This window comes from Protopterus annectens, chromosome 14.part0 (genome assembly GCF_019279795.1).
Source record: "Protopterus annectens isolate FY-2018-M chromosome 14.part0, PAN1.0, whole genome shotgun sequence".
NCBI lineage: Eukaryota > Metazoa > Chordata > Ceratodontiformes > Protopteridae > Protopterus > Protopterus annectens.
The window spans coordinates 324799255-324818858 of record NC_056748.1 but is presented as its reverse complement, the minus strand read 5'-3'; positions in this window follow the sequence as shown (position 1 = coordinate 324818858).

The window sequence follows — 19604 nt, the reverse complement described above, 5'->3', positions numbered from 1 at the left end:
AACTAGTGGGTGGTCAGTATTATTTGATGCATCTGTGTTAGTTTGAGAGTTTTGGTGGTGAAATCCTAGGTAAGCCTGATTTTCGTAAATGGTGAGGAAATATGGAAATAGCATGAGGGATAGCAGAGAGAGAAATTACATTGCTTTGTATGGTAACATGGTTGGAGGCTATATTGGTAATATAGGCCTAGGACCCTCAGGATCATGAGGTTGGCTATTTACTACTGGGGGTGTGGGACTGGAGTAGTGTACACAGTACAGTACTGATTGGTCTGGATAGGAAAAAGGAGGGGTGGTAGTGGGATGAGTTTGGCTGGGTAGAGGATTATTGATTGGTTCAGCTGGAGGGGGAGTGGTATAGTGGCTATAAAGCTAGAGACACTGGGGGCAGGTGGGACTTGGGGGGCAGGGAGGGATGCAGAGCGAGCACGAGTGCAGCAGGGCTAAACCACACACAAGAAACTTGCAAGTAAGTAAGTATGCTTATGCTTAGGTTTAACAGTGTAGGCTTTGAATGAGTAAAATGTACTATATAAATTGTAAGTCAGGGGTATGCTGTTTACCTGTTTTCTTACAATTTGTTGTTTTAATTCTGGGGAAATCTCTGTTTTTTCACTTCCAATTTTATAGATAAAAAATGGGGAAATGTAGTTTTAGGGGATGGTACTATAATTGGGCCTAGGGAACAGTGCTATAGACATAGGTCAGCAGATTTGAAATGCAGATAGTTTTAGATGAATAATAACCTTAGCAGGGCTTTTAGCTGGTGGGCAGCTCAGAGCAGGTTTGCTGAGTTTTTCAGTAGGGTAGCATCCTTCTTGCTGTAAGCCTTGTAGGACAGCTTGTTTAGGGGGGTAGTCCCTGGTGGGAAAGATAGATTAATACTAATTAGAACAGGTTTAGGGCTCAAGCAGTAACACTATCTTTAGGGAATCAGTGCAGTTACATCAACATCTCAACTATTTTCCCTGCATAATCCTGTGCAGTTGTAAAATATCGGCTTTCATTAGGACTGTTCATAGAGATCCATGTGATATAACAGAAGTAAACCGGATATGTTACTGTGCAGCTAAATCAATAACTGATAAAGCTCTACCACAAGAATACAGGGTAGTGAGGGAAAGGAAGGAAAGAAATCAAATACCATCATGGAAATATTGAATATGGAAAACTATAAAGCAATTAAGACAAGTGTCACTGTTAGAAGATTATAGAAGTTAGAACAGATCCACAAAAATACTTAGAAAGATAAACATGATAAAAGCAATGTGTAGTATTAGAAAAGATAAAGATCTGTCATGCACTAGCGCAAGTAAACGAAAACTCTCAGCATAGGCAGAAAAACTAAGAAGATACATAGATAAATATATAGGAAAAGTACAAAATTAAAAATGTATTGATGGCCCAAAAAAAAAGTTTTATAGAGAACTGGGAAACAAGGTAAAAGGAATTGAAAGACCACCAAAAAAAGAAGAAATAGATACATTTTGGAGAAGTATTTATGAACATCTTGTGGAACATAACAAAGATGCTAAATGGATAGAAGAAGTAAAAGAAAGAAAGAATAAGAAGTTTAAAGGTACATGATATGAAATGGGACAAAGTAATAGCCAGAGAGATTGAAACAAAGTTAAGAAAAGCCTCTTATTGGAAAACCACAGGCCTGGATGCAGTACCTAACTTCTGGTTTAAAGTATTAAAATCTTTGCACAAAGATTTAGCCATGAGTAAGAACTATTTATATGTGTACCACGAACAGACACCAACCTGGCTAACAACAGGAATAAATGCTCCTATGTAAGAGTGAACCTGCAAGCTACCCTAAAAATTATAGACCAATAACTTGCCTTCCGACGATATATAAACTATACACTGGAATGGATGCCAACAGAGTTTATAGTCATTTAGAAGACAACTCAGTTATGGCAATAGAACAAAAGGGCAATAAAAAAAGTCATATGGAACAAAGGATCATTTGTTGTTAACTAAAGTTATAGTGGAAAACTGTAAAAGGGGAGGAATCTAAGTATGGCATGGATTAACTACAAAAAATCATTTAATAGTATCCCACATTCATGGATAAAAGAGTGCTTAAAAATGTATAAGATACGCAATACACTGATTGACTACATTATAGTGACATGAAACAGTGGCAGACCACTTTGTAATTAAGCCATGATAAAGGACAAATTATTCTCCTAGAGATAAAAATTCAAAGGGGGATATTCTAGGGTGTCTCTTTGTCACCGGTGCTATTCTGTCTTGCCCTTAACCCGTTAGGCTGTTTATTTAATGGCTTAGGCCATAGCTATAATTTGGCTACTAGAAAGTAAGAAAATGTAAAGACTTCTCATCTACTCTTTGTTGATGATTTAAAACTGTATAGCTCCTCAGATGAGGAACTGAAAGCACAACTGCAAGTAGTCAAAACTTTTTCAGATGATATAAGAATGTCATGTGGTATTGATAAATGTGAAAAAGCAACCTTTAAAGCAGAAAAATTACAGCACAAGAAAACATCAGTTTGGGACAAGAATGTGACATAAAAGAACTTGAGCAAGAGGGACTGTATAAATATTTGGAATTGATGAAGGATCAACAATAAAACATGAACAAATGCAAATGAAACTTACTACTTTGTTGGAATGCTTTAGAAAACTTTAATCCTAAAAACAGTGTTGACATCTAGGAACAAAATTCAAGCTATAAACCAATTTGCTCTTCCTGTCCTAACTTACCATTTTAGAGTGATTGACTGGCCCCAAAACGTATTGATAGATTAAAGAGGAAAACAAGAGGGATACTTCATGCTCACCAAATGATTTATAAAAGTCAGTGCATACCAAGATTATATGTTCCTCATTTCAAAGGAGGTATGGGCTTCCTTGAAATTGATTACATGTATAGATCTGCAGTCGTGGGACAGAACACATATCTGCTGACATCACAAGACCCAAACATAGTGGAAGTTTTGAAACATGAGGAGAATAAATCTAAGATGACTTCTCTGCTTAACCTAGCAGAAGCATATCAGCATCAAGCAGGATTGGAAATCAAACCAGAAGTAGATAAAAATCAGGCAGTGACTGAATGTACCAAAAAACAAAAGAAAGAATATAAATTGAAGGATCAGACGAGAAGACAAGAAATGTGGACAATGCATAAATATAGTTGCAAGTATAGAAAACTTCTGGAAGGACATCATGTTGATCAGGATCAAATGCAGAAATGGTTGAGAGGCAAATTCAAACCAAGAGACGAAAGGTTAATATTCGCGGCTCAAGACAGTGGGCTACATACACGTTGGTTTACAAAGTCCATTGAACATATGGGTGAAACAGCCAAATGTAGGTTTTGTAGAACAGAATTGGAAAGAGTCGCACACCTCGTTGCTGGTTGTGACATATTAATGCCATAAGGACTGTATACTGAAAGGCATAATAATGTGGCAAGACTGTTGCACTGGAGATTGTGCAAACATTATGGTATTGATGTGGCTAAAAAACAATAGAAACATAAGCCTCAAAGCATCATAGAAAATGATGAGGTCTACATCACATGGGATCACCCATTACTAACAGTTCAAAAGATAGATGCTAGAAAACCAGATATAGTGGTCCATACAAGTAGCATTGATCATTGAAATCACGACACCCAGTGACTACAGTGTCTTGCTTACAGAGAGGCACAAAGTCTTAAAATATCAGGATTTGCAAGCAGTAATGCGAGCAGTGTGGAAGAAAGATACTCAGATATTTCCAGCAGTAGTAGGAGTAACGGGTCTTATAAAAAAGAATCTATAATCATACTTCGATATGTTACCATTACATGCAACACCATACAAATTATAGAAGGAGTCATTACTGAGCACATTGCTGTTGTTGCAAAGAGCAGTTCTGGCTGACACCAAAGATTGAAGCAATACTAATTTCATGAACTTTAATCATACTTTGACTTAAGAATGGGGTCCATTCCTGACATGGTATTAGAAATCCAACAGACTTGGAGAAATTAAAAAAAACAAGAGATTAGTAATGGAGAAGTTAAAGAAATAGAAATTGAGGTTATGGAGCACCTACGATGTGAAGGAGTCAGTGTAGAAAATCTAACTCATCAAACACTAGAGCGGGATAGCGCAATGGACATCCAAATTAAGGAGAAACCAGTGGAACAGGAAGCAACATTTCAGTTGGACTATGAAGAGATTTTGGAGCCTTTCAGAGGAAACTAGTATAAATGCTCACTTGAAGCTGGACAGCAAGGGAAAGAACAGGAAACTGTGGCAACTCTGATGCAGTCGATGTTGAGGAGTGACAGGCCAGTGAGTTCCCATATGACAGAGCAACTGATGACACAGGATGAAACTGAAGAGAATGTGCCACAGGAAGATGGTATGGAACTTTCTATAGAATGCCTGCAGGAAATGGAGAACAAAAATGTGCCCTCAGTTTAAAAGATAATGAGCTAAGCAAATAGTTGCTGGATTTAATAGAGATCGACATATTAAGATCAATGAAGGAAATAGACTGCAGAAGGTCAATAAAACCCAAAATGTTAGAAGTTTGATAAAACAAATGAACACAGTAATTAGGACTGTCCATAGTGATCCATGCGATACAACAGAAGTAAACAGGATATATTACTGTATGGCTCACTTAATAACAGATAAAATTCCACCACAAGAACATTGGATAGTAAGGGAAAGGAAGGGGAGAAATTGAATACCATCATGGAAGTATCAAACAGAGAAAACTATAAAAAATTTAAGACAAGAAGTGTCACTGTTAGAAGAGTATAGAAGCGGGAACAGATCAACAAAAATACTCAGAAAGATGGATGTGATAAAGGCAATGCACAGTATTATAAGGGATCAGGATCTATCATGCACTATCGCAAATAATAAACTAAAAGTATCAGCACAGGCAGAAAAATACACAGATAAATATAAAGGAAAAGTATAAAATAAGCAATTTATTCATGACAAAAAAAATGTTTTATAGAGAATTGGGAAACAATGTAAAAGGAATTGAAAGACCACCAAAAAACAGAAGAAATAGATACATTTTGGAGAAGTATTTATGAAGATCATGTGGAACATGAGAAGGATGCTAAATGGACAGAAGAAGTAAAAGAAAGAATAAGTTCAAAGGTACAAGATAGGAATTGGGATGAAGTAACAGCCAGATAGATTGAAATAAAGTTAAGAAAACCCTCTAACTGGAAAACCCTAGGCCCAGATACAGTACCTAACTTCTGGTTAAAAGTGTTAACATCTTTGCATGAAGATTTAGCCATGAGTAAGAACTATTTATATGCGTACTCCAAACAGACACCAACCTGGTTAAAGATCAGGAAAAGTAATGCTCCTACTTAAACGTGAACCTGCAAGCTACCCTAAAAATTATAGACCAATAACTTGCCTTCCGATGACGTATAAACTATACACTGGAATTGATGCTGACAGAGTTTATAGTCATCTAGAAGAAAACTCAGTTATGGCAATAGAACAAAAGGCAATAAAGGAAAGTAATATGGGACAAAGGATCATTTGTTGCTAAAGTCATAGCAGAGAACTGTAAAAAGGGGAAGAATCTAGGTATGGCATGGAATGACTACAAAAAACCATTTGACAGTGTTCCACATTCATGGACAAAGAGTGCTTAGAAATGTATAAATACATCCTACATTGATAAATTACATCACCCTGACATGCACCAGTAGCAAATGACTAAACATTAAGCCATGATAAAGGGCAAATTATTATTCCTTAGATAGAAATCCAAAGGGGGGATATTTCAGGGTGACTCTCTGTCACTGTTGCTCTTTTGCCTTGCCCTTAACCCATTACGCTGTATACTTAACAGATTAGGTCATGGCTATAATTTGGCTCCTAGAAAAAAAAAGTGTAAAGACTTCTCATCTTCACTTTGTCGATGATTTCAAACTCTATAGCTCATCAGATAGGGAACTGAAAGCACAACTGCAAGTGGTCAAAACTTTTTCAGATGATATAAGAATGTCATTGGGTCTTGATAAATGTGAAAAAGCAACCTTTAAAGAAGGAAAACTGCAGCATGAAAAGAATATCAGTTTGGGACAAGAATGTGATCCAAAAGAATAAGTGGTGTGTATAAATATTTAGTAATTGATGAAGGATCGACAATAAAACATGAACAAATGTGAATAAAACCCTGAAAATGGAATGGATATCTAGGAACAAAATTCAAGCTATAAACCAATTTGCTCTTACTGTCCTAATTTACAGTTTTGGAGTGATTGACTGTCCCCAAAATGTATCGGATAGATTAGATAGTAAAACAAGAAGGATGGTTCATGCTCATCAAATGATTTATAAAAATCAGTGCATACCAAGATTATATATTCCCTGTTCTGAAGGAAGGGTGAGCCTCCTTGAAATTTATTACATGTATAGATCTGCAATCATGGGACTGCACACATATCTGCTGACCTCACAAGACCTAAATGTAGTGAAAGTTTTGAAATACGAGGAGAATAAATCAAAAATGATTTCTCTACTTAGTCTCACAAAAGCATATCGGCGTCAAGCAGGAATGGAAATCAAACCAGAAGCGGATAAAAATCAGGCAGCAACTGAATGTGCCAAAAAACAAACGAAAGAATATATGCTGAAAGACCAAATGAGAAGACAAGAAATGTGGAAAATGCATAAATATAGTTGCAAGTATGGAAATCTTCTGGAAGAACCTCATGTTTATCAGGATTGAATGCAGAAATGGTTAAGGAGAGGCGGATTCTAATCAAGAGATGAAAAGTTAATATTGGCGGCCAAGACAGTGGGCTACATACACGTTGGTTTACAAAGTCCATTGAACATGTGAGAGAAATAGACAAATGTAGGTTTTGGAAAACAAAACTGGAAAGAGTCACACACCTCATTGCTGGTTGTGACATATTAATGGCAGAAGGACTGTATACTGAAAGGCATAATAATGTGACAAAACTGCTGCACTGGAGATTGTGCAAACATTATGGTACTGAAGTGGCTGAAAAACACTGAAAACATAAGCCACAAAGCATCATAGAAAATTATAATGAAGTCTACATTACATGGGATCACCCATTACCAACAGTTCAAAAGATAGATGCTAGAAAACCAGATATAGTTGTCCATGAAAAGAAGACAAAAGTAGCATTGATCATTGAAATCGCCACACCCAGTGACTACAGCGTCTTGCATACAGAGAGACACAGAGTCATAAAATATCTGGATTTGCAGGCAGAAACAAGAGCAGTATGGAAGAAAGATACCCAGATAGTTCCAATAGTAGTAGGAGCAATGGGTCTTATAAAAAAAATAATCTACAATCATACTCACATATGTTACCAATACATCTTACCCTGAAGGAATTACAGAAGGAGTCATTACTGGGCACATTGCAGGTGCTGCGAAGAGCACTACCGGATGACATCAAAGACTGAAGCAATACTAATTTCATGAACTTTAATTGTACTTTGACTTAGGAAAGGGGTCTATTCCTGTCATGGTATTAGAAAACCAACAGACTTTTAGAAATGAAAAAGAAAAGAGATTAGTAATGGAGAAGTTAAAGAAATGGAAACTGAGGTTATGAAGTATCTGTGAAGTGAAAGATTCAGTGTAAAAAAATTTAACTCAGAAAACACAAGAGCAGGATAGAGCAATGGACATCCAAATTAATGAGAAACCAGTGGAACGGGAAGCAATAGGTCAGTTGCCATATGAAGATATTTTGGAGCCTTTCAGAGGAAAGCAGTATAAACACTCACTTAAAGCTGTACAGCAAGGGAAGGAACAGGAACTGTGGCAACTCTGATGCATTCAATGTTGAGGAGTGATAGGCCAGTCAGTTCCCACATGACAGAGCAACGGATGACAGGATGAAATTGAAGAGAATGTGCCACAGGAAGATGGTATAGAACTTCTATAGAATGCCTGCAGGAAATGGAGAACAAAAAATGTGCCCTCAGTTTAGACGAAAATGAGCTAAGAGAAGAGTTGCTTGATTTAATAGAGACAGACATATTAAGATTAATGAAAGAAATAGACTGCAGTAGGTAAAAAAAAAACCAAAAAGTTAGAAGTTTGATAAAACAAATGAACGCAGTAATTAGGACTGTCCATAGAGATCCATGCGATATAACAGAAGTAAACAGGATATATTACTGTGCAGCTAAATTAATAACTGATAAAGTTCTACCACAAGAACACAGTGTAGTAATGGAAAGGAAGGGGAGAAATCAAATACCATCATGGAAGTATCAAACAGAGAAAACTATAAAGAAATTAAGACAAGAAGTGTCACTGTTAGAAGAGTATAGAAGAGGGAACAGAAAAGAAAAATACTCAGAAATATAGACGTGATAAAGGCAATGCACAGTATTAGAAAGGATCAGGATTTATTATGCACTATGGCAAATAATAAACTAAAAGTATCAGCACAGGCAGAAAAACTTAGAAGATACACAGATAAATATAAAGGAAAAGTACAAAATAAGCAATTTATTGATGACCCAAAAATGTTTTATAGAGAATTGGGAAACAATGCAAAAGGAATTGAAAGACCACCAAGAAAAGAAGAAATAGATACATTTTGGAGAAGTATCTATGAAGATCCTGTGGAGCATAAGAAGGATGCTAAATGGATAGAAGAAGTAAAAGAAAGAATAAGAAGTTTAAAGATACATGATATGAAATGGGATGAGGTAACAGCCAGAGAGATTGAAACAAAGTTAAGAAAACCCTCTAACTGGAAAACCCCAGGCCCAGATACAGAGCCTAACTTCTGGTCAAAAGTATTAACATCTTTGCATGAAGATTTAACCGCGAGTAAGAACTATTTATATGCGCACTCCAAACAGACACCAACCTGGTTAGCAACAGGAAAAACAATGCTCCTACTTAAGAGAGAACCTGCAAGCTACCCTAAAAATTATAGGCCAATAACTTGTCTACCACTGACGTATAAACTATACATTAGAGTTGATGCAGAGTTTACAGTCATCTAGAAGAAAACTCAGTTATGGCAATAGAACAAAATGGCAATAAAAGAAAGTCATACGGAGCAAAGGATCATTTGTTGTCAAATAAAGTCATAGTGGAGAACTGTAAAAAGGGTTAGAATCTAAGTATGGCATGGATTGACTACAAAAAAGCATTTGACAGTATCCCACATTCATGGATAAAAGAGTGCTTAAAAGTGTATAGGATTCATCCTACACTGATAAATTACATCACAGTGACCATGAAACAGTGGCAAACCACTTTGCAGTTAAGCCATGATAAAGGACAAATTATTTTTTCAGGGATAAAAATCCAGAGGGAGATATTTCAGGGTAACTCTCTGTCATTGTTGCTCTTTTGTCTTGCCCTTAACCCATTAAGCTGTCTACTTAACAGATTAGGTCATGGCTATAATTTGGCTCCTAGAAAATAACAAAGTGTAAAGACTTCTCATCTTCTCTTTGCTGATGATTTCAAACTGTGTAGCTCATCAGATGAGGAATTGAAACCACAACTGCAAGGAGTTAAACTTTTTCAGATGATATAAGATTGTCATTTGGTCTTGATAAATGTGAAAAAGCAACCTTTAAAGCAGGAAAATTGCAGCATGAAGAAAACATCAGTTTGGGACAAGAATGTGATATAAAAGAACTTGAGCAAGAGAGAGTGTATAAATATTTGGGAAATGATGAAGGATCAGCAATAAAACATGAACAGATGTAAATAAAACTTAGTAAGGAGTACTTTAGAAGACTTAAATTAATCTTGAAAACAGTGTTGACATCTAGGAACAAAATTCAAGCTATAAACCAATTTGCTCTTCCTGTCCTAACTTACCATTTTAGAGTGATTGACTGGCCCCAAAATGTATTGGATAAGTTAGGCAGGAAAACAAGAAGGATGCTTCATGATCACCAAATGATTTATTAAAATCAGTGCATACCAAGATTATATATTCCCTCTTCTGAAGGAGGTATGGGTCTCCTTGAAATTGATTACATGCATAGATCTGCAATCGTGGAACTGCACACATATCTGCTGACCTCACAACACCCAAATGTATTGAAAGTTTTGAAACATGAGGAGAATAAATCTAAGATGACTTATCTGCTTAGTCTAGCAGAAGCATATCGGCATCAAGCAGGAATGGAAATCAAACCAGAAGTAGATAAAAATGAGGCACCAACTGAATGTGCCAAAAAACAAAAGAAGAAATTACGCTGAAGGACTATATGAGAAGACAAGAAATGTGGAAATGTATAAATATAGTTGCAAGTATAGAAAATTTCTGGAAGAACCTCATGTTGATCAAGATCGAACACAGGATTGGTTAAGAGAAGTGAATTTAAATGTAGAAATGAAAGGTTAATATTAACAGCCCAAAAGAGTAGACTGCATATGCTTTGGCTTACAAAATCCATTGAGCATGTGGGAGAAACAGACAAATGTAGGTTTTGGAAAACAGAAATGGAAACAGTCGCGCACCTCATTGCTGGTTGTGACATATTAATGGCAGAAGGACTGAAAGGCATAATAATGTGTCAAGACTGTCGCACTGGGGATTGTGCAAACATTATGGTATTGAAGTGTCTGAAAAACACTGGAAACATAAGCCACAAAGCATCATAGAAAATGATGCTTCATGCTCATCCAATGATTTATAAAAATCAGTGCATAACAAGATCACATGCATAGATCTGCAGTTGAAGGACTGCACACCTATCTGCTGACATCACAGGACCCAAACATAGTGAAAGTTCTGAAACATGAGGAGAATAAATCTAAGCTAAGTTCCCTGCTTAGTCTAGCAGAAGCATATCAGCATCAAGCAGGAATGGAAATCAAACCAGAAGTAGATAAAAATCAGGCAGCAGCTGAATATGCAAAAAAACAAAAGAAAGAATATAAGGTGAAGGATCAGATGAGAAGGCAAGAACTATGGAAAATGCATAAATATAGAAAACTTCTGGATCAGACCCAGGAATAGTTAAGGAAAGGTGAACTGAAACCAAAGGATGAAAGGTTACTATTGCAGCCCAAGATAGTGGGCTACGCATACGTTGGTTTACAAAGTCCATTGAACATGTGGGATAAACAGAGAAACGTAGGTTTTGTAAAACAGAACTGGAAACTGTCACACACTTTGGTGCTGGTTGTGATATACTAATGGCAGACGGACTGTATACTGAAAAGCATAATAATGTGGCAAGACTGTTGCACTGGGGATTGTGCAAACATTATGGTATTGAAGTAGCCGAAAAACACTGGAAACCTGATCTACAAAGTATCATAGAAAATGATGAAGTTTACATCACATTTGGTCACCAATTGCCAAAAGTTCAAAAGATAGATGTGAGGAAACCAGATATAGTGGTCTGTGAAAAGAAGACAAAAGTAGCATTGATCATTAAAATCACTACACCCAGTGACTACAATGTCTTGTGTACAGAGAGACACAAAGTCATAAAATATCAGGATTTGCAGGCAGAAATGAGAGCAACGTGGGAGAAACATACCCAGACAGTTCCAATAGCAGTAGGAGCAATGGGTCTTATAAAAAAGAATCTACAGTCATATGTAGATAATGTACCAATACATGTAACTCTGTACGAATTGAAGAAGAAGTCATTACTGGGCACATTACAGGTGCTGTGAAGAGCACTTTTGGCTGACATCAAAGATTGAAACAATACTAATTTCATGAACTTTAATCACAGTTTGACTTAGGGATGGGGCCCATTCCTGTCATGGTATTAGAAACCCAAAAGACTTGAAGAAATTAAACAGAGAGGTGGCTGGCAGTTCAGTAATCCTTCACCTGAGGAGCCGGTCTACCTGGCGGCCTTCGTGGGTCACTCTGCCCACCAATGAGCTTATAGAATTGATTTCTCGGTGGGTGTGGGAGAGCACAGATTCCATTGAATCAGTTCCCCAGAGACCAAATAAGATTACTACTGCACCAGCCGACAAATTTTTTTGGACCAAAGGGATTAGCAGTAGATGCCATGGTGGTGGCATCAGCTGCTAAAAAGTAACTATCAGAAGAGATTTCTGCAACTCAACCTCCAAATAAGGATTCCAGGACAATGAATAGATGTGGGAAGTGAGTCTTTTCTTCAGTGACCTTTGCCTTGCAATCGCTGAATTACCTTTCCCATTTCACCAGGTTGCAAACGGATCTGATCTAGGAGGTTTCCGATACCCTTGAGGGAGTGGTTGCTTCCCAGCTGGCAACCCTACATTCCATTGCTAACTCTTCAATGAGGCTCATTGCTCATGCGGCCAGAGGAATGAGAAGCATGGCGGGTTCTGTCATACTGATGAGGAGGGATGCCTGGATGCACCTGTTTGACTTTACGGAGCCTTTTAAGTCATCTTTCATCAACACTCTGTTTGATGAAATGTCCCTTTTCAGTCCCAAGGTCAAAGACATGTTATCCAGGTGTGAGAAGGAGGGTAAGTCCCTTTCTGCCATGGGCATATGTTTCTCCACCCCTAAGAAACCTTACCTTAAGGGTCAGAGAGGAGGTGGCAAAATCTGGTTCAAGAAATCACGGGGGTCATACCAAGACATACATGGAGGGAGTTCCCCCAGGGACAGAGGGTGGAACAATTGTGGAAGATGCTGCCCTCACAGCAGAGGAGGTCCACAGAGCCAAGGTTCCAGAGACCCCTTCTTTGGGAAACCCTTCCAGTGCTCCTGAAAGGAGGCCCAATTCCCCACTTGTGGAGGCAATCAGGCGATGACTATCCCTACACTGGAGAGCTTGGCTAAAAATAAGAATCATTTTATAGGTGCAGAGAATAATATCCATAAGTTATCTAACTCTCTTTACTCAACACCCTCCCCCCACAAGAAATATCCCAGATGTCCCAGTCAAAGAGATCAGGCAGTTATTCAAATTCAGAAACTACTGGAAAAAAAGAGTCATCCAAGAGCTTCCCCCAGACCAAAGAGGATACAGAACTTACTCAAGGTTCTTTTTAGTTCCAAAGAAAACAAGGGACTGTAGAGCAATTCTGGATATCAGCAGACTAAACAAGTCAGTTTGATGCCACAAGTTCCAAATGGTCCCGGTACAGTCCATACTTCCTTTCTTGGAACAGGATGACTGGATGTACTCCATAGACCTTGAAGATGGGTACTACCACATAAAAATGGACAGGGGATCCAGAAGGTACTTATGCTTTCTGATGAGAGCCAGTCATTACCAGTTCAGAGTGCTGCCCTTTCGTCTCACTACAGCCGCCAGGGTGTTCAAAAAATGCATGGCAGTGGTAGTGGCTCACTTGAGACAACAACGATTCCATGTGTTTCCCTATTTGGATGACTGGCTCATTTCTGCCCCAACCAGGCATGTACTTATTCAGACGAGACTCTGTTTTCCAAATCTGTACAAAGCTAGGTATAACCATAAATTACGAAAAGTCATACTTGGACACCGCTCAGACACTGGAGTTTATAGGAACAATTCTGGACATGAATCAGGTGATTGGAAGACTTCCACAATCCAGAGCGCTAACAGTCAAGCGCCAAACACATAAACTACTCCAGAACAGAAAGATAGCTGCCCATCATGTCATACAGGCTCTAGGCTCAATGACTGCTGCTATAGTCTTAGTCCTGCTGGTGAGATTTTGCATGTGAATACTACAATGGGTTCTGCCCTCATAATGTTCAATTATCCATCAACCGATGTATTACCAAATACTCATTACAGACACCTGCAGAACAGCCTTATCATGGTGGACTCATTCAGATCAGGTAATGCAGGGCTGGCCCTTTGTTTCTCCGCAACCTCAGCTCATGGTGGCCACTGATGCTTCCTAGATGAGGAGGCATTATCTGGGGAAGACAGTTCAAGGAACCTGGTCTTCTGACAAGGCCAATTTACACATAAATGTCCTGGAGATAAGGGCAGTGCTCTTAGCATTGCAGGTCTTTCAAGCTGCTCTTCCTCTGGGAACTGCCGAGATTTGGTCAGACAACTTGTCTGTATTCTGGTACTTAAACAAGGAAGGAGGAACCAGATCATACCCCCTGTGTTGAGAAGTACTCAGAGTGTGACAATCGGTGATCTCATCCAACTGCTGTCCTGTAGCAATGCACTTTCTGGGAAAGTCCATCAGATTGCGGACAAGTTGAGCAGATCCATTCTTATGCCTCATGAGTGGTCAATCAACCAGAAAGTAGCATTAGAAATTTTCTGCAGATGGGGCTAACCTTGCTGTGACCTCTTTCCATCCCCATTTGCAGCTACTTTGCCCTAATCTCCCAACCAGGGAGTTATTGAGGGACACTCTCATAAATGATTGGCCCCCTGTTCTCCTTTACACCTTTCTCCCTACCCCCTTGATCCCCAAATGTGTTCAGAGATCAAACAGGTTGAAAAAAAAAGAGTAATCCTTATTGTCCCATTTTGGCCTCAACACATCTGGTTTCCTTTCCTCTGACCTCATTTACGGGAAAGAAAACTGGATTCTGGAACCCACTCCAGACCTTCTGTCACACCCGATAGGAATGATTCATCCCAGTCTGTCCAACCTCAAGCTGACAGCATTGTTCCTCCAATTCAATTTATAGCCAGATGACCTATGCTCTCCTCCCCAGTTTGTCACATTTTGATATCATCCCATAAGCAATCCACTCAAAAGCTGCATAGGAGCAAATGGAGGAGATTTGTAACCTGGGCTCAGCAACATGACATAGATCTCTTCACAGCTCCTATTCACTCCATTCTAGATTTTTGGCTCACCTCTTTGACAATGGGGCAGGGGCCTCTACTATTAAAGTGCAGTTAGCAGCTGTCTCTGTTTTTCACATTGGGAAAGATAACTTGTCACTGATTTCCAACAAGCTTTGCATGACCTTCTTGAAAGGGACTTTATTACTCAGGCCCCCCCCCCCCCAAAGATCCCTCTCTTCCTTGGGACCTGAACTTGGTGCTATGGTTTATAGTTCAATCCCTGCTTGAACCTGCAGTGACATGTGATATAAAATTTTTGTCTTGGAAAACCATTTTCCTAGAAGCCATTACATCGGCTAGAAGAATATCAGAAATTCAGGCCTTATCTTCCCAACCTCCATACCAGAGTTTCCTTAAAGACAGAGGTTCCTTGTGCACCAACCCTTCCTTTTTACCTAAAGTTGTTTCTGAGACTAATATCAATTAAACCATTAACTTGCCCATTTTCTTCCCTAATTTCACTAATAAAGGTGAATACTTACTGCATCTGTTGGATGTGCATAGACGATTACGTTTTTATCTGCACAGGACAAAAGAATTTAGGAAGGCAGATCAATTGTTCATTCCTTTCTCAGGCCCTAGGAAGGGCCTCTCAGTGTCCAAGGATGCTCAAGCAAAATGGCTATTTGATTGCATTACCTTTGTCTACACCAAGCAAGGTATAGCTCTTCCCGGATGTGTCTGACCACATTCAACCAGGGCCATGGCTACTTCAGCAGGTTTTCAGGGTAATGCATCCATGGATAAAATTTGTGCAGCAGCCACTTGGACAAATCACCCTATCTTTATCACTCATTACAAGTTGTATTTGGTCTCCAAGGAAAGAGCCTTCTTTGGTTCAATGGTTCTGAGGAATTTTCTTCCCCGAGTTCACCCAGGATGAAGGTAGCTGGGGACCCTATCCTATATGTGAGGACAAAATGAAAAATTGACAATATCAGTTAAAGAAGTTATGTAATTATCAGAACATGCCATCTGTATTGTTGATTTTTCATTTCTCCTCACAACCCCTCCCTCCAAGCCCCCAACCTTTTGTTTTTGTTAGAACAGGAAATATAATGTATTGCTCCTTTTTATCTTCTTCATATTCCAGAAATTGTCTCCTTACAGTCCTTTCATATTAAAATGTTTTCTATATTTTTCCTTCTGTGAATAATCTTAACAAACAAGATCTGTGGTAACTGGGAGAGGTGCATTTTGGATGGTGGGGGTGTTCAAGAGCTTTTTGGTTGTCACAAGCTTAGTAATGGCTGGGTCAGATCGGATGGTTCAGATCTGAGCCCATATATGAGGAGAAATGAAAAATCGACAACACAGATGGATCATTAGGGTAAGTACACAAATTCTTTTCCCCAATCTTTATCAGTTTTTTCCCTCCTAGCTTTCAAACTTCCACAGGAATACCATACGTTGCTGGGGCTTTCCTGGAAATTAGTTATATGTCATAATTTTTATCTCATCTCCTTCTATCCTAACCGTTAGTAATTGAGCCTCATATACCTCTAATCTTGGTATATTTAATTCTTCTGTAAACATTTCCATTTGTTTATTTTCTTGATTTCCATATTTCTCTGCTTTTTACAGACTTTCATAGAATTTCTGAAATATTTCTAATACTTCTACATGATCTCTTGTTACCTTCCTTGCTATAGGCTCCCTAAGCTTGGCGACAGCTTCCTTCTTTCTGTTGCCCTGTCATTGTGCTAAAATATTTTGTGCTCTAGTGTTATCAAAAAAATAGTTGCTTAACAGCAATCTTTCTAAACTCATGTGTTTTATTGAAGTAATCCCTTAATTTCTGCTTAGCATTCTGCAGTTGATCCAATTCTTGCTCTGAGAGATTCCCCTGTTCTGCAATACTTTAACATTTTTGAGTCCCTCTAAATAATTCTTATTACTTCTTAACTATAGCTTCCTTTCTTTTATTTCCACCCAGTTTTTAAACTCCACATTATTTTATTCCACTCTCTAGCTATATATGCAGAAGTAATTTCTATTCTCTCATATAGCTCCTGAATAATCTCCACTACCCATTTCTTAAATTTCTCACTTTTCTACCGATAGGTGGGAAAGCAACAGTATCTCATTTTTATTTCATTACCCTGTGTTTTTATTTTAGATGTTATTGGTGGATGATCTGAAATAGTTATTGGGTGCATATCAAGACCCTTAGTTAAATGCACATGTTCCTGTGAAATGTGAATTCTGTCTAGCCTAGCGCAGTTTTTATATCTTGGGGAATAATATGTACATTCTCTTCAAACTCCTGTTACTGAATGCACATTTTCCATGCCAAATATTTTCATAGATTTCTTCAAAAATCTCCCCTTCTTTGTTATACTTTCAGTTCTGGACACCTCAGACACATCTTCACTGCTGCAAATCAAATTTCAGTCTCCACCTATAAGTAATATTCCCTGCTGAAAACCTGATTATTTCTCCCAGAATTTTCTTAAAGTACAATATAGCAATATTAGGTGGAATATAAATATATGCCAGTGTAATCCTCCTCACTTTTCAGTAGTTCCTTAGCACTACAAATCTGCAATTATTATCTTTTCATCCTGTTCTATCACTATTGGCGCTCCTCTTGCAATTAATATAAGTACTCACTTTTTTCTTTGTCCCAGATATTCAGCTGACTAACCATCCTGAAAACCTTTCTTTATCAAATTCACATATTCAGTTTTTTCCTAGTGTGTCTGCTGTAACATAACTATTTGCACTCTACATTTTTAATATAGTTCACTATTCTTTCTCTTTTGTATTTATTTGTGATACCATTGACATTTAAAGACATTACAGAAAGCATCATTGTATTAAAAGGTTATTATTCCCAACTTTTCTATACACCTTTTTTGTTAAATGTCGAGTTCCAGCTTTTGTGTTATGTGCATACACTGCTTGGCAGCTTGAACTTTTATATAATTGTTTTTTTGTCATATCCATTCGAGCCTATGTCACATCTTACAAAACTTTTTGTTTTATTGAAAGCCCTCAAACAAAAAAATTAATAAAAATAAACAACCACCCAATGCCCCCTAAAACCTATTAATTTAATTGTAGCACTCAAAACTGTGTACATCTTCAAATATTGAAGTTGTACCCTTCTAATAGGAACAAATGTCCCAAACTGACAGCCACACTCACAGACTTGAGTTAACCTAGAAGAATGTTTATCCATGCTAAGACATATGGTGAAACCTTTGCTTCTACTAATTGCTAACTGGATTTCTCTTATCTTTATAACTCTCCCAGCTGGTAAAACCCTTGAATGCTTGGGTCTGTATTACATCGTTGAACTCACAGGAGTCTGAGTGATGTAATATCGAACCATGAAGTTCGAAATTCAAAAATTATGAAAAAACAGAATGACAATTTTTTTCCCAGGGAAAAAAATCACTGTTCCGGTACAAAAAAACCCACTTACACTTTAAACTTAAACAAATCCCCCAATGTGGGGGGAAGTGCCTCCCACAACCCCCCTACTTAAATATACCAACATCCGAGATTGTACCACAGTGGAGGAAATAGCAAAGCCCCGAAAATGGCCCACCAATTATTTTCCCTGGGAAATAAATCTGTGTGCCGTGGCTTCACTATTTTTGTATTTCGAACATTTGGGTTCGATATTACAACTTTTGGACTCCTGTGAGTTCAACATTATATTATAGACCTGAATGCTTTCAGAGAACATTACATCCTACACCATTTCTCTTTTATTTTTTTTCCTTCAGCCAATCACTCTCCAAAAGACTGTAATCAGTTTCTCTTTGTCATATTGTCTTCATGGAGACATGAGAACCAGACAGTCTATTTCTCATTATCAGAGTGTTTCAATGGAGACATGAGAACCAGACAGTCAGTTTCTCTTTAACACATTGTTTCCATGGAGACATGAGGGCCAGATACAGAATTGCTACTAAGCACACATTCATTTGCTAAAAAAAAGGGTCATAATATTCAGTAGGCTTTTTCATTTACTTGCTTTTTCTTAAAACTTGTTACTAAATCAATCTACGGTCCTTAATCCAGTCAATCCCCATGCAAGAGTGGGAAAAAGCATTTTAATTTTTCTTTTGAGATGTTCTTTTAACCAGGCTTTGTTTTAAATTGCAATACCTAGACTTCTTAAAACTGAACAAGAAGAAAGAGAGAAGGGCGAAAGAAAGGGGAAAAAAACAGTAGCACCTATTTACAATCCCCATTATACTTAAAAATAACTGAGAAATCTTTACTTTATAGCATGCAAAGAAAACCACACACCACAAAAATAGTGCTATTAAGAAGAAAAACTGTTTTCTTTACTTATTGTTAACTTTTTTGCCTTTCTTCCCCTCCCCATAGCATTTTCCAAACATTAATGAAATGAAGTAGGGCACGTACTTTAGAGTCCCCCACAAGTCAAACAAATTCTGAAAAAATCCAGTATTTCCAGATTGTTTTGTTCTGCCATAGTTTAGAAATATAACTATTAAATTGTAATCCCACATTAAGTTACTAGTTTTATTACTGTTCATCTCCATCTCCCAAATCCTATCTCTTCTTCATTTCCAATGTACTCAGTTTTTCTGGTCACCTCTCATGCTCCCTTCCTTCTCTTCAGTATTTTCTGTTGAAACAGTGGAAAAGGTTTCACAGGTACAGTCTCTCTGTGGTCTTTATTATCAGCAGAATAATGTGCAGAATATCCTTTTGTTTCACAGCTCACTTTTTGTTGGACAAACTTTTGGATTTCCTCCTTAGCATGTATTTCTTCAAAAAAAAATGTTGTCCCTCTAGGGAAGAATACCTTGAAGACAGCTGAGTACACCAGTTTGAATCTCATACCTATG